This window comes from Callospermophilus lateralis, chromosome 11 (genome assembly GCF_048772815.1).
Source record: "Callospermophilus lateralis isolate mCalLat2 chromosome 11, mCalLat2.hap1, whole genome shotgun sequence".
Lineage (NCBI taxonomy): Eukaryota > Metazoa > Chordata > Mammalia > Rodentia > Sciuridae > Callospermophilus > Callospermophilus lateralis.
The window spans coordinates 61,581,533-61,593,769 of NC_135315.1; the positions used below are offsets into that span (position 1 = coordinate 61,581,533).

General features: G+C 39.8%; 1 long non-coding RNA gene across 1 annotated transcript; it reads right to left on the reverse strand.

Moving 5' to 3' along the window:
- Nucleotides 1-707: 707 nt before the first annotated feature.
- LOC143410229 (uncharacterized) lies at nucleotides 708-12,219 on the reverse strand. The gene is made up of 2 exons (XR_013092711.1): nucleotides 12,176-12,219; nucleotides 708-948 (listed from the first exon to the last, which is right to left on the reverse strand). It is a non-coding gene; the product is annotated as an uncharacterized LOC143410229 (long non-coding RNA).
- Between the last annotated feature and the right edge of the window lie 18 nt (nucleotides 12,220-12,237).

The window sequence follows — 12,237 nt, forward strand, 5'->3', positions numbered from 1 at the left end:
GAAGTGTCTGAAGCATAGGGATATTAAACAACTTGACCAAGGTGCCCAGGTGGTACTAGACTTCTTGGCAAGCTTTTGGTTCCTGCCATTCTCTCCCTCTACCCACCCTCAGAGACAAAGTTATTGGGACTTCCACAATATGTACAAATTAGGATTTAATTTTCTCTCCCTGACTGAACATTTGCTAAATTTTATCAAATTCTTAACTCCTATCTTCCTAATCTCATAATTCTATGAGAAAAGAACCTACTATGGTAAAGAACCTACTATGGTAAAGAACCTACTATGTTCCAGGCACAGAGGGTGAATAGGAGGAATGAGGGATGGGGTAAAAAGATAAAGCATGATTAAAAGGTAAATTATGATTTATATTTATTAACTTACAATTAATCTCATTTTTTATATTAGTGTTAAACTATGCGTGAAGCATATAATTAACATGAATCCTAAGAAGGAATGCATTCCTGGAGTGGAACAGGACAAAATGCACAACCACTCTCCTTCATGCTTAGTTGGGTGTTCATGTCTGGGGAGAAGAAACTGGATTCTAAAGTTTTGTAGTCAAGCAAAGAGGAGACTGCTTGAGGTTGGGCCACCTCAGTCCACTCTATCAGTAGTCTGGGATTCAGTGACTTTCTCTCAGGCCCATTGGTATTCCTCTCTTCCAAATAAGTGAAAAAAAAAATAGTCCATAAATGGCCACTGTATGATGTTTATGAAAGTTTTATTTTGTAATACCCCCCAAACTAGAAACAATCCAAATGTCCATCAACAGGTGAATGAACAAACTGGCATAACCATATGATGTAATACTACACAGCAGTAAAAAGGAACGGACTGTTGGTACATTCAGCAACATAGATAAATCTCAGGTGTGTGAGCTGTTCACCAGAAAAATCAACCATGTAATTAGAGTTGAAAATTTCAGCCACACTGGCTCCCCAATACCTGGGGAAGAAAGAAGAAATGCAGTTCAATTATATGGCCAATAATATAACCAATCACATCTGCATAATGATTATTGCATACCAAGGAATGTTCTAAGAGTAAAATAATATAACCAATCACATCTGCATAACCCCATATAAAAAATCTGGGCTACAGAGCCCAGAGGAGCTTCCTCCTGGTAAACACTGTTCTGTTACCAAATAAAGAATGATGAATTCCGACTTGAGATGAGTCAAATACAGTAGGGACTCCCAGTCTTTACCTGTTACTAAAAAGGGACACAAAGCCAGGCAGATGGTGCTTGCCTGGAGCCCCAGCTACTTAGGAGTCTGAGAGTACAAACTACTTGAGGCCATGAGCTTGAGGGAGCCTGAGTGACATAACTTTAAAAACAGGGAGGGAGGGAGGGAGAGAGGGAGGGGTGGGGGAAATAACATTGAAGACAATTACTTCTTAAGTCACCAAGAGATATTTCCAAGATGACAGGATAAGAAATGAAGTCTCTGTGTTTATAAGATACAAGAAAGTTCTTGTGATAGCTGCAAGATCAAAATTTCACCTAGAAACAGGGACAGGGTAAAATTTTTTTATCATGTAAAATTTTTACTATGGTTGGATACACAGCAAAAGGAGTTGTTTAAATACATACATTCATTCCATTGTCTCATTAGAATATTTTTTTCCTAAAGAAAATAAAATTCATTATTACTGAAATCAATATAAAATGCAGATGTGGATATAATCATGGAAAACACATCTATAACAAAAGCACATGAATTATGTAATGATTCTATATATTTTAGAACCTCAATAAAATGGGTAATTTTCTTCTCTCTCTCTCTGTTTGTCTCTCTTTGATACGAAGGATTGAGCCCAATTTCTCATGCATGCTATGCAGGTGCTTTAATCATTGAGCTACATCCCCAGCCCAAATTTCTTAAAAATATAAGTGAATAACATTGATCCAATGAAAGAAATTTTCAGAATGATTTTCATAAAAGAAATTGAGAAAGTTGTAAGTAGGATTAAACTCATCTAAAATATGAGCTCATGACAGTTCTATAGAAGCCTACCAATAATTTATGAAATAGATTATTTCTATACTATTTAAGTTTTCCCAGAGTATAAAAAAAGAACAAAATTTTAATTAGCTTTATGAAACAGAATAATGTTAATACCAAAATCTAACAAAGAAACAAAAAATAAAGTTAGACTGGTCTTGCTTATAAATACCATTGCAAATATCTTAAATATTTAACAATATGAATTCAGCACCTCAAAAGAATTTCATAATCAGAGTAGTTCAATATGAGGAGATCAATATTATAATTTATCATCACAATAGTTCTAAGGAAAGAAACGATAGGGTCAATTTTATAGGCACTAAAATGGCATGTGACAGAATACTCAACGCTTCTTATTGGCAATATTCAATAAAATAGACTCCACGGACACTTCATAAACATAATTTTAAAAAAACATGCATACACATACAAAGCTCTATGTGTATATATGCATGTAATTCAGCTCCAAATCTAGCATGCTATTTAATTGAGAAACATTGAAACATTATCACTGAAGTTATAAGAATTTTCACTAATATCACAATTTATTATACTACTACAGGCATTAGGAAAAAGAAAGAGAACTACAAATCTGTGGTAAAAAAAAATCTGTAAAGAATATCAAATTAAGATTATTCACAGATTATATGACTATATATCTGGAAGACTGAGAAGCAACTATAAGTCACTGTAAATAATAAGAATTCAGAATTTTATTCTGCTGCAGAATAAAATAGACACTAGTATTGCTGTATGTACATACATGTCTGTATAACCAATGTGATTCTGCAACCTGTACACTCAGAAAAATGAGAAATTATACCCATTTGATTCAAATGTATGCTATGTCAAGATCATTGTATTGTCATGGACAACTAATTAAAAAAAAAGAATTCAGAATTGTAACAAGATTCAAATTCACACACTCATTAATGGTCTTCATCTGTGATGTTAAAAGAAAAATTGTGGGGGATGGGGTATAGCTCAGTGGTAGAGCACTTGCCTAGTATGTGCAAATCCCTATCTATGTTCTATCACCAGTATTGGGGGGTGGGGGTGGACAAAATTTTAGCCATATTAAATTTAATAGAGCCTATGTGGGCAAAGAATGATTTATGAATTAGACAGTATTCAGAAATAGAAAAGGCTCAGAGAGCTCCACCCAATAAGCATGAACAATGAGCTTTTACAGGCAGAACACAGAAACAAAGTAGATAAATCACCTTAGGTTTGCCTTATTTAGCTTGCTATGATCAGGTATTTACCTTATTTGGGCATGGTCTGAAAATTTTGATAACTGTGATTAGTTGAAGCTCAGCTGTTTGCAATTGACTGAATTTTGGTTCAGTCAATTGCAAATTTTGGTTCCTTATTTACTAAGTTAACATTGCCCTTTGTTATGGAAGAACTCTTCAGTACAGAGACAGCTTCAGGGCAAGGGCCTACTGTTTAAATAAACTTAAGAAATGTACAAAAGTTCTATGAGGACAGTGATAAAAATATGCCTGAGCGAAACTGGCATTTCATCAGCTATGTGAACATAAAAGCTGTGTTAGAGAAGCACCCATTTCATAAAAACAGCTGGCTTCCAGGTATTGGTCATGATATTAACAAATAACTTTACTTGTTCCTTTCTAATTTAGACGCGTTTTCTTTTTCTAATTGTTCTGTTTCAAACTTCCAATACTATGTTGAGTACAAGTAGCAGAACCAGACATCCTTATCTTGAGCTGAGGGAAAAACTTAGCCTTTCACCACTTTGTTTATAAATGGCCTTTATCACATGGAAGAATTTTCCAATCTTTGAATCATTTGTGTTTTTCTATCCTGCATTTTTTATTGTGATAAAACACACACAACAGCATTTACCTATACAACTCAATGGTGTTTAGTATATTCACACTGTACAACCATCATTACTACCTACCCCCAGGACTTTTTCATTATTCCAACTGGTAATTCTGAAGCCAGATTTAAAGATAGGTAGTCAGTGTAATTAGGTAAATCCGGTCTAATATCCAGTAAAATCCAAAATGAGGGCCATGTTGAGAATGAAGTCCAGGAAAAGCAGAACAACTCTTGGAATGTTAATGTCCCCAAGGCCCAGAGCCCATCCCAAAGAAATGTTAATGAAACAGCTCCCAGCAAACTTGAAGATACTGACCCAAAGTCCTTCCTGCCCAGATTACTCCTTTGGCCCACCTGTGCCCCATCCTTCGGGCCTTCCCACCTACATTCCATCACTGAAAGATAACAGAACAGAGGACAGGAATTCGGGAAAGCTAAAAGAAGACCTTAGCTATAAAAGAGGGAGACCTCCCCCACTTCCATGAATTCCACCTCTTGTGTCCCCTTCTTCCTCCGGGAGAAGTCTTTTCCTCTGTCCTCTGCCTCTATTTTCCACTCTGACCTTGCCTCGGTGTGCTTCTCTGGTGTTATACTTCAACGTTGGGGAAGCAAGGACTCTCACCAGTAAACAGCGGTAACAATTCTACACCCATTAAATGGTAACTCCTGTTACCCCCACTCCTTCCCGAATCCTACCACCATTCCCTGGTAACCACTACTTTCTGTCTCTATGAATTTGGCTATTTTAGGTAAATCATACAAATGGAATTACATAGTATTTGTCTCCTTTTTTTTTTTTTTAAATAATTTTTTTTAAGAGAGAGTGGAGGGAGGGAGGGAGAGAGAGAGAGAGAGAGAGAGAGAGAGAGAGAGAGAGAATTTTTAATATTTATTTTTTTTTTAGTTTTCGGCAGACATAACATCTTTGTTTGTATGTGGTGCTGAGGATCGAACCCGGGCCGCACGCATGCCAGGCGAGCGCGCTACCGCTTGAGCCACATCCCCAGCCCCCTATTTGTCTCCTTTTTATCTTAGGTAATTTTTGTCAGATCAGGAGGGGCAGGCAGCGACCAAAGGAGGCAGATTTAAAAGGGCCGCTGAACAGGCTTTATTGAGATATCACTCCCGGGCGGAACTCGATCAGACCCACAGAGGGGACAGGGGAAGGGTCTGAGGAGAAATCGCGTGGAAGCTCGACTGGACTGGACTTTTATGGGGCTTACAGCAGGAAGGGAAGGGCTTGGGACAGGAAAAGGTGTTCTTAGAGTCCCTTGCCCCCTTGGAGTTGGTCAGGGGAGTTGGCTGAACTCCAGGGTTGGCCAGGGAGTCCTGCTGATTGACAGGCATTAGTCAGGAGATCTGGCTGATTAACAGGCATTTCCGCCGGCATCTGATTGATGCTCTTTTCCGGTGCGGGCTGCTTTGTTCTAAGTTGCCACTAAGTCGCCGCCACCGACCTAACAATTTTATTTAACCTTTTATTTTTCATCTCTCTTTACCTTCTGTTCTCATTTTCTGTTAAAGGGTTCTTTACTCTTCCATTTCTTTCTTGAGTTTTAATTACTTGTTTGTTCTATCTTGTGTGAGAAACAATGCTCACCTGCCCAAACCCAAAGAATGGACTCAGAGATCCGAGGTGTGGTAGAAAATCGAGACTTTAGTGAGTCTTGAAAGGATAGGAGGCACACCAGGAACAGTTACAGCAAGCAATTTATTTATTCCTTGCATACAAATCCTCCTGCCCCAACCCTGTTTTTCATACGCTGGGTACTATGGGGGTTATAATCATCCCAGGTATCATCTAAGTTTCCTTATAAGGTCATTCCCTTTTTGGAAATGACTCCTGAATCAATCAAATCTAGGTGTATGTCTTTAAAAAGGAGTGCATCCTGTGGGGCCTAACTTTGGACCCACTGAGTTGTTTATGCTCAAGGAAGCACTAAGCTGGGGAATGTTGGGTGGGAGTGAGAGAGTTTATTCCTGATGTCTGCCAGTGCAAGATAAGGATATGCTGACAGGTTGCTGGTGGTTTTGTGCTTAATAGTTATCAAAACAAGCTGTTGTGCAAACTGGCTACCAGTAATCCTTCATTCAAAGCTGAGCCATTTGCATCCTTTAAACTAAATACTTTGCTTTGAAAATAGACCATCAAATATTTTATTCCTCACATCTGTTCTATTCTTTAATCTTACAACCTTCCTTTAAACTTTTTTTTTTTTTTTTTGGTACCAGGGATTGAACTCAGGGTCCTCAACCACTAAGCCATATCTCCAGCCCTATTTTGTATTTTATTTAGAGACAGGGTCTCACTGAGTTGCTTAGCGCCTCACTGTTGCTGAGGCTGGCTTTGAAATGGAGGTCTTCCTGCCTCAGCCTCCTGAGCCACTGGGATAACTAGTGTGCACCACCATGCCTGGCTTGGACTTTTTTCTTTTCAAAGATCATGTTTAAATCTGCCAAGAGACTGTATCATACACCTGGATATTTCTTTTGTACAAGGTTTGTATTTCCTTTTTCCTTAGTTATATATATATATGTGCATGTGTGTAACGTCTATGGTCCTGTGATTATTCTTTTTTGGCTATTACTGATCTGTGACCATAAACTACTATACTAAGGCTAGCATTTGCTGAAAAGGAGTGAGGTAAGAGTTAGGAAAGGTATCTAAGGCAGTCTGAGGGTCCAATTCAGATTTTATTCAGATTTGCTTAACCTTTCATAAAATTTGTTATTTCTAATCATGTAAATTATGAAGAGTCAAAAAACACATGAAAAGGTGCCCATTGAAAGGAAAGTGACCACAACACTTGGAGCGACCAAGAGATCTTTATTGCAGCAGTGCAACAGAGGAGAAAAGAGAGAGAGAAGCGGGGGGCCCAGCTGGGGAAGGCTTTTATAGCCCTTCTGCTGTGCTGCCTAAATCTAACAGGTCTCTGGGTTTGCAAGCTGCCTTGTTGGCACAAGGGGGGTTCAGTGTTCGGCCTTGAGCGGCAGGTTGAGTGTTCAGCCTTGAGTGGGGGCTTGGGCATTTGGGCTTGAAGTAAACAGGTGATAAAGAACCAGACAGAGGGTTTGAGTGGCCAGGTCATCCTACAGCCAACTTTGTTTGGCATGCCCTGCAGACAACTTATTCAGCTTGTCCTGCACCTAATATCCATGATCATTAATCAGTAGAAAAATGCAAGTTAAATTCACAATGAGGTATCACTATTCATCTTTCAGAATGGATAATTTTTAAGAAACTGACATTAGCAAGTGTTAGAGAGGCTATGGAATACCTAGACTGGGCCATATATTACTGTTCCGTATACTGGTATGTATGGTATTCTAGTTAAATTGGTATAAACATGTTGAAAACTTATTGGGCTACCAAAGTTAAACATATATTGCTTCTGCCTAGAAACTCCATATTAGCAATTGGATAGGCCCTACCCAACTGAGAAATGATCTGGGTAGTAGATATACAGGTAGGTTAATTATGTACACTATTTTGTACTTAAGTACTATCTAATAAAATGTACTATTTCTAATAAAGTGTATTATTTATTACCAAACTCTCCACCCCGAAACTGATGGCCCATATGCAAGGTTTAGGTCTTTGATCTCCTCACTTGTTGGCACAGAGCTTGTTTTTAAGGCAAAGATGAAATAAAACAATCATCTCAACCTCTGAGGGTGGAAAACGGTGTGTACCCAGGACTTATTTCTTTCTTCTGGTTAATTTCATTTCTTAGATAGCTGGATGATTTACTTTTTTAGTTATTTCCCCCTACAAGGAATATATTTATTGCTTAGGATTATTATCACAGATTTAAGATATTTTATTTCCTCCTACTCCACAGTGTAATCTGAGGACCTAAACAATAGAATTGAGTGAAATTTAGCAAGTTTTTCTATAATAAAGTCTCTTTTGATGGGAAGTGGCAAATAGTTGATTGGAATATCTGTCTTTAACATCTGAAAATTTACTGACTCATGAAACTACAAAGTGCAGATGTACTTTTACCTACAAGTTTTTACTAAGTACAATAAATCTTATCAGGACACTGTCTCTAAACTCTTCTTTCTTTTGTATTGACTTTATTTTTAAGGATTCATTTCCCTCTGGGTGCTAAAAAAACTAGTTACACAGAGCTCTATGATCATACCAAATACATATATAGTAATCCTACAAGGAAAAGCATTTCTTTTGTATGATAGTGTTAACAAAAGTTCCAGGGAGGATTCAGCTTGGGGCATCGAACATTCCTGAATGAATCACTGTGCTGAGGATTTGATTCTCTGTCTAGATATGCATGGATCATATAAACCCCTGAGGTTATGATGGGGAGTGGTGATAGTGAATTTCCCATAAAAAGATGCCTCCTTTTTTAAAAAAAACTGGAAATGGGGTTGGAAAAGTACCATGGACAGGCCTTCTAATATTATTACAATCTAATACCTTTCCTGAAAGTAGCTTGGGAGGACTCATCCCATGTTTTTGTATCCTGCAATCGCAATTTCATTGGCCCTTAGCTACTTAAATGAATGGATCATATTTGAACCAGAAAAGAGAATGTTTCAATTTGGGAACACAGTAAAAGAATTCTCAGTCCTCTCCTTCATTCCATACATAAATTGCCTTGTTCTCTTAAAGTGTTTGAATATGGGTTTTAAATATGCCCATCAAAATGCCATCAATTGATTTCTCTAATAAAATGTGCAAGAGCAAGTAAGAGTCAACTCTGTGATTATGCCATTAAAATCACAATACATTAGTTTTGTAACCTTCACATCTTATCCTCAATAGAAGCAGCTCTTCTCAGAGATTAACTCACCATAGAGGATATTGATTGCTCTTTAATTTCACACTGGAATTCTTATTTATATTTAAAAAGATTTATAGCATGGTTCCTATTTCAATTTACTTTACAAAATTTATGCTTACACAATGTTTATTAGTTCAGAGTTTACAAATATTCACTCTTTCAGATTAGATAAAGATAGTAACTGATCGTACTGTATGTAAACTTTGAGCTGATTTAAACATTGCCACACAGTTCTAGATGCTGACCTTAGACAGTTGGCTTGCTAGGCACAGGCATTCTCAATTATGTATGGAGTTGATTTAAAGATTTCAATGTCTGGGGCTGGGGTCATGGTTCAGTGGTATCGTGCTTGCCTGGCACATGTGAGGTACTGGGTTTAATCCTCAGCACCACATAAAAATAAATAAAATAAAGATTTAAAAAAAAAGATTTGGTATGTCTTGGGGGGGCTATTGCCTGTAATCTAACAAGCTGTTTACCTTCTCTTACCTACAATTTCCCAACTTTAACCATAACATCTCCATATGGACTGGTTTGTTTTGTTCTGTTTTAGCAGGCAAGGGAGAAGCAGAAGGGAAGAAGAGTTTGATAATCTTGCCAATTTTCTTGCTTCACTGTTTTATCAGCTTTTTTGCTGCCATGACCAAAAGACCTGACAAGAACAAATTTAGAGGAGGCAAAGTTTATTTGGCACTCATGGTTTCAAAGATCTCTATCGATCCATAGTTAGCTGGCTCCACTGCTCTGGGTATAAGGTGAGGCAAAACATCATGGTGGGCATGGTGAAGAAAAGCAGCTCAGACATAGCACCAGAAAGCAGAGACACAGACAGTTCCCCTCAACACAGACAGAATATAAATCCCAGGGCTCTCCCCCAGCAACCTACCTCCTCCAGCCACACCCTGCTGGCCTACAGTAATCCCAATCGGGGAGTTGATGCACTGAGTAGGTAAGGCTCTCATAAAACGATCATTTCACCTCTGAACATTCTTGCATCGTTGCACACATGATCTTTTGGGGGGACTTCTCATATCTAAACTGTAATATTCACCAAAAATCTCCTTAAACAAGCCTCAAATTACAGGCCGTTGAGAAAACCACAAATTAGCTGGTCATGCCATGCAAAGGAAATGGAGTAAAAAAGCCCTGAGGGGGGGAATGTGTTTAGTAACCTTCAAGGAACATACTAAAAGGGAACATCCTGAACTTAAGACTATTATGTTAAGTGAAATAAACCAAACTCAGAAGGTGGTATGTTTTCTCTCATATGTGGAAGCTAGAGAGGAAAAAGGAAAAGAAAGTTCGAGGTGGGGCAGGGATCTAATGACTCAAAGGGAGATCAGTAGAGGAAAAGGACCAGGGGATGAGAGGAACAGAGGGAGGGCAAAAATGTTAGAGAGTGATATTGGCCCAATTATATTGTTATATTGTGTGTATGTATAAATTGTAACAACAAATCCCATTATTATGTACAGCTATAATGCACCAATAAAAAATGTGGAAAGAGAAAAAAAAAGAGGGAGCATCCTACAAACATAGGTATACCCAGAGGCCAAGACATACAGGGTTGTAGAATTTGGTGTGGGCTTTGGATTTTACTCTTAGTGTGACTGGAGGCTGTTGGAGTTTTGAGCAGGGAGCTAATAAAGTCAGGGTGCCTTCTAAAGGATCAACAACAGTTAGGTGAAGAAATAGGCTACAGCAAAGTCCATGAGTCAGGGACCAGTCACAAAATAGAAAATAATCTATTATTTCATATTGGGGGAATTTTAAGAATAACAGATGTCAAAACGGAGAATGGGGTGATACAAAAGATCAGAAACTTCTACAAATAACCCTGGCTGGAACCCATAGGGCTGAACAGCTCCTGTGCCAACTAGAGATGCTATCGTCTCTTATCCTCTAATAGACAGGTGTCACCTTGACCAAGGAAGGAACTCCTAGAGTCAGGAAGAATCGAGGTGGCATGAGAGTCTAAAAAATGTTGTCTATGCATTCTGGGTCCCTGCGGTACAATCAAGGCAAGTGTAGAACTGAGAAATAACAGATAAATAACCACCAAGGAGGCAAGAGCAGAAGTAGGGAGACCATTAGGGTGCTATTGCCATACACAGATCAGGTGAAAGATGATTATTGTTTGAACTAGGGTAGAAGTATTTAGATTTAATATATATTTTAAAGACAGCCAAAGAGAAGAGCTAAGGACTTCAGCTTGAGTAAATGGGATAAAGAACAGTCTCATTTATGGAGACAGGGAATACAGGATGCATATATTGTATTTGATGAAGAATAGAGTTCAATTTAAAGTTAAGACTCCTATTACAAATTCAAATGAAGTTAAATAGAATGTAGCCCAACCCTTTGGAATTCAGAGGAAAGATCAGAATTAGAGCCTTCTCTGACCACTATCCATAGGATTAAAGTGAAAAGAGGACCAGGACACTTGAACACTTAAAGAACTGAGCCCCAGGGCACTAGAACACTTAAAGAGAACAGAAAAGGGCGAAAGATCCAGCAAAGAAAACCCAGAGGATTCCAGTGGGCTAAAACAAAACCCAAACGAGTGCAGGGAAAGTGGGCGAGGTGGTGGGGGTTCACTGTTTCTAGAAATGAGAATGACTAACTGTGCCAAATGTTGCTGAATAGAACAAGAAGGAGAACTAAGCTCTCCTACTAAATCTGCAAAAAGGAAGTGGGAAAGAAAACTTGAATAGTGTGGGTTCCCTCTATTAGGAGGAGTTGAGCAGAAAACCGGGATGATTTGCAACTGAGAGAGGGAGGGAGGTGGGGGATGTGGCTCAGAGGTCGAGGGCCGGCCTAGCATGCATGAGGCCCTGAGTTCCATCCCCATGGCCTCCCCGCCACCCGCAAAGCCCTAAAACCAAAAAACGGTTTGGGAGATGATAATGCTCATTAATTATATTTCTGGAAATTATCCCTGGGCTAGCATCCCAAGAGATTAAGACCTGATTTCCTGCCCTCGAGAGAATTTCTGAGCTCCACCTGCAATGCTAAGTTGTGGCAGCTAATTCGCGAAAGGCAGGCTCGCGGTGGGGGGTGGGGTGGTGGTGCTGGGGGAGGTGCTTGGGGGGGGCAGCTGGAGAAAAAATGGGGTAAAGGTGGATCCTTCCTCCCCTTGGTGGCTTCGGTGGCTGGTGGTTTGTGGCTGAGGCGGCGCTGGGCTCTGGGGCCCACTCTTCCACCCAGAGGCGAAACCCTGCCCACCTAGGCCCAGCGCGTTCGGCACCCCCAGGGCCCCCCCGACTCTGTGTATTCAGCCACATCTGAAGAGCCACAGAACGGAGGAGGAAGGAAACCCGCTTTCCAGGGCGTCTCCGTGTGTGGGCCGCATTCTCTGGGCGTCTGGATACTTCCTGCACGATGTCTGGCTCTCCGCAGCTGCTTGCCCTTCTGCGACTCAGCTCACTTCTCAAGAACTACTTTTCCCTTTTTTGGGGAACCATCCAGGGGTTCCCTTCCCCAGCCCCCGCCAACCTCTTCACTCACCTCGACCTCCAAAGTCCCGCCGCCTCTGCTCGCGGTCGCTGGGGGGGGGGGAGCGGGCGGGG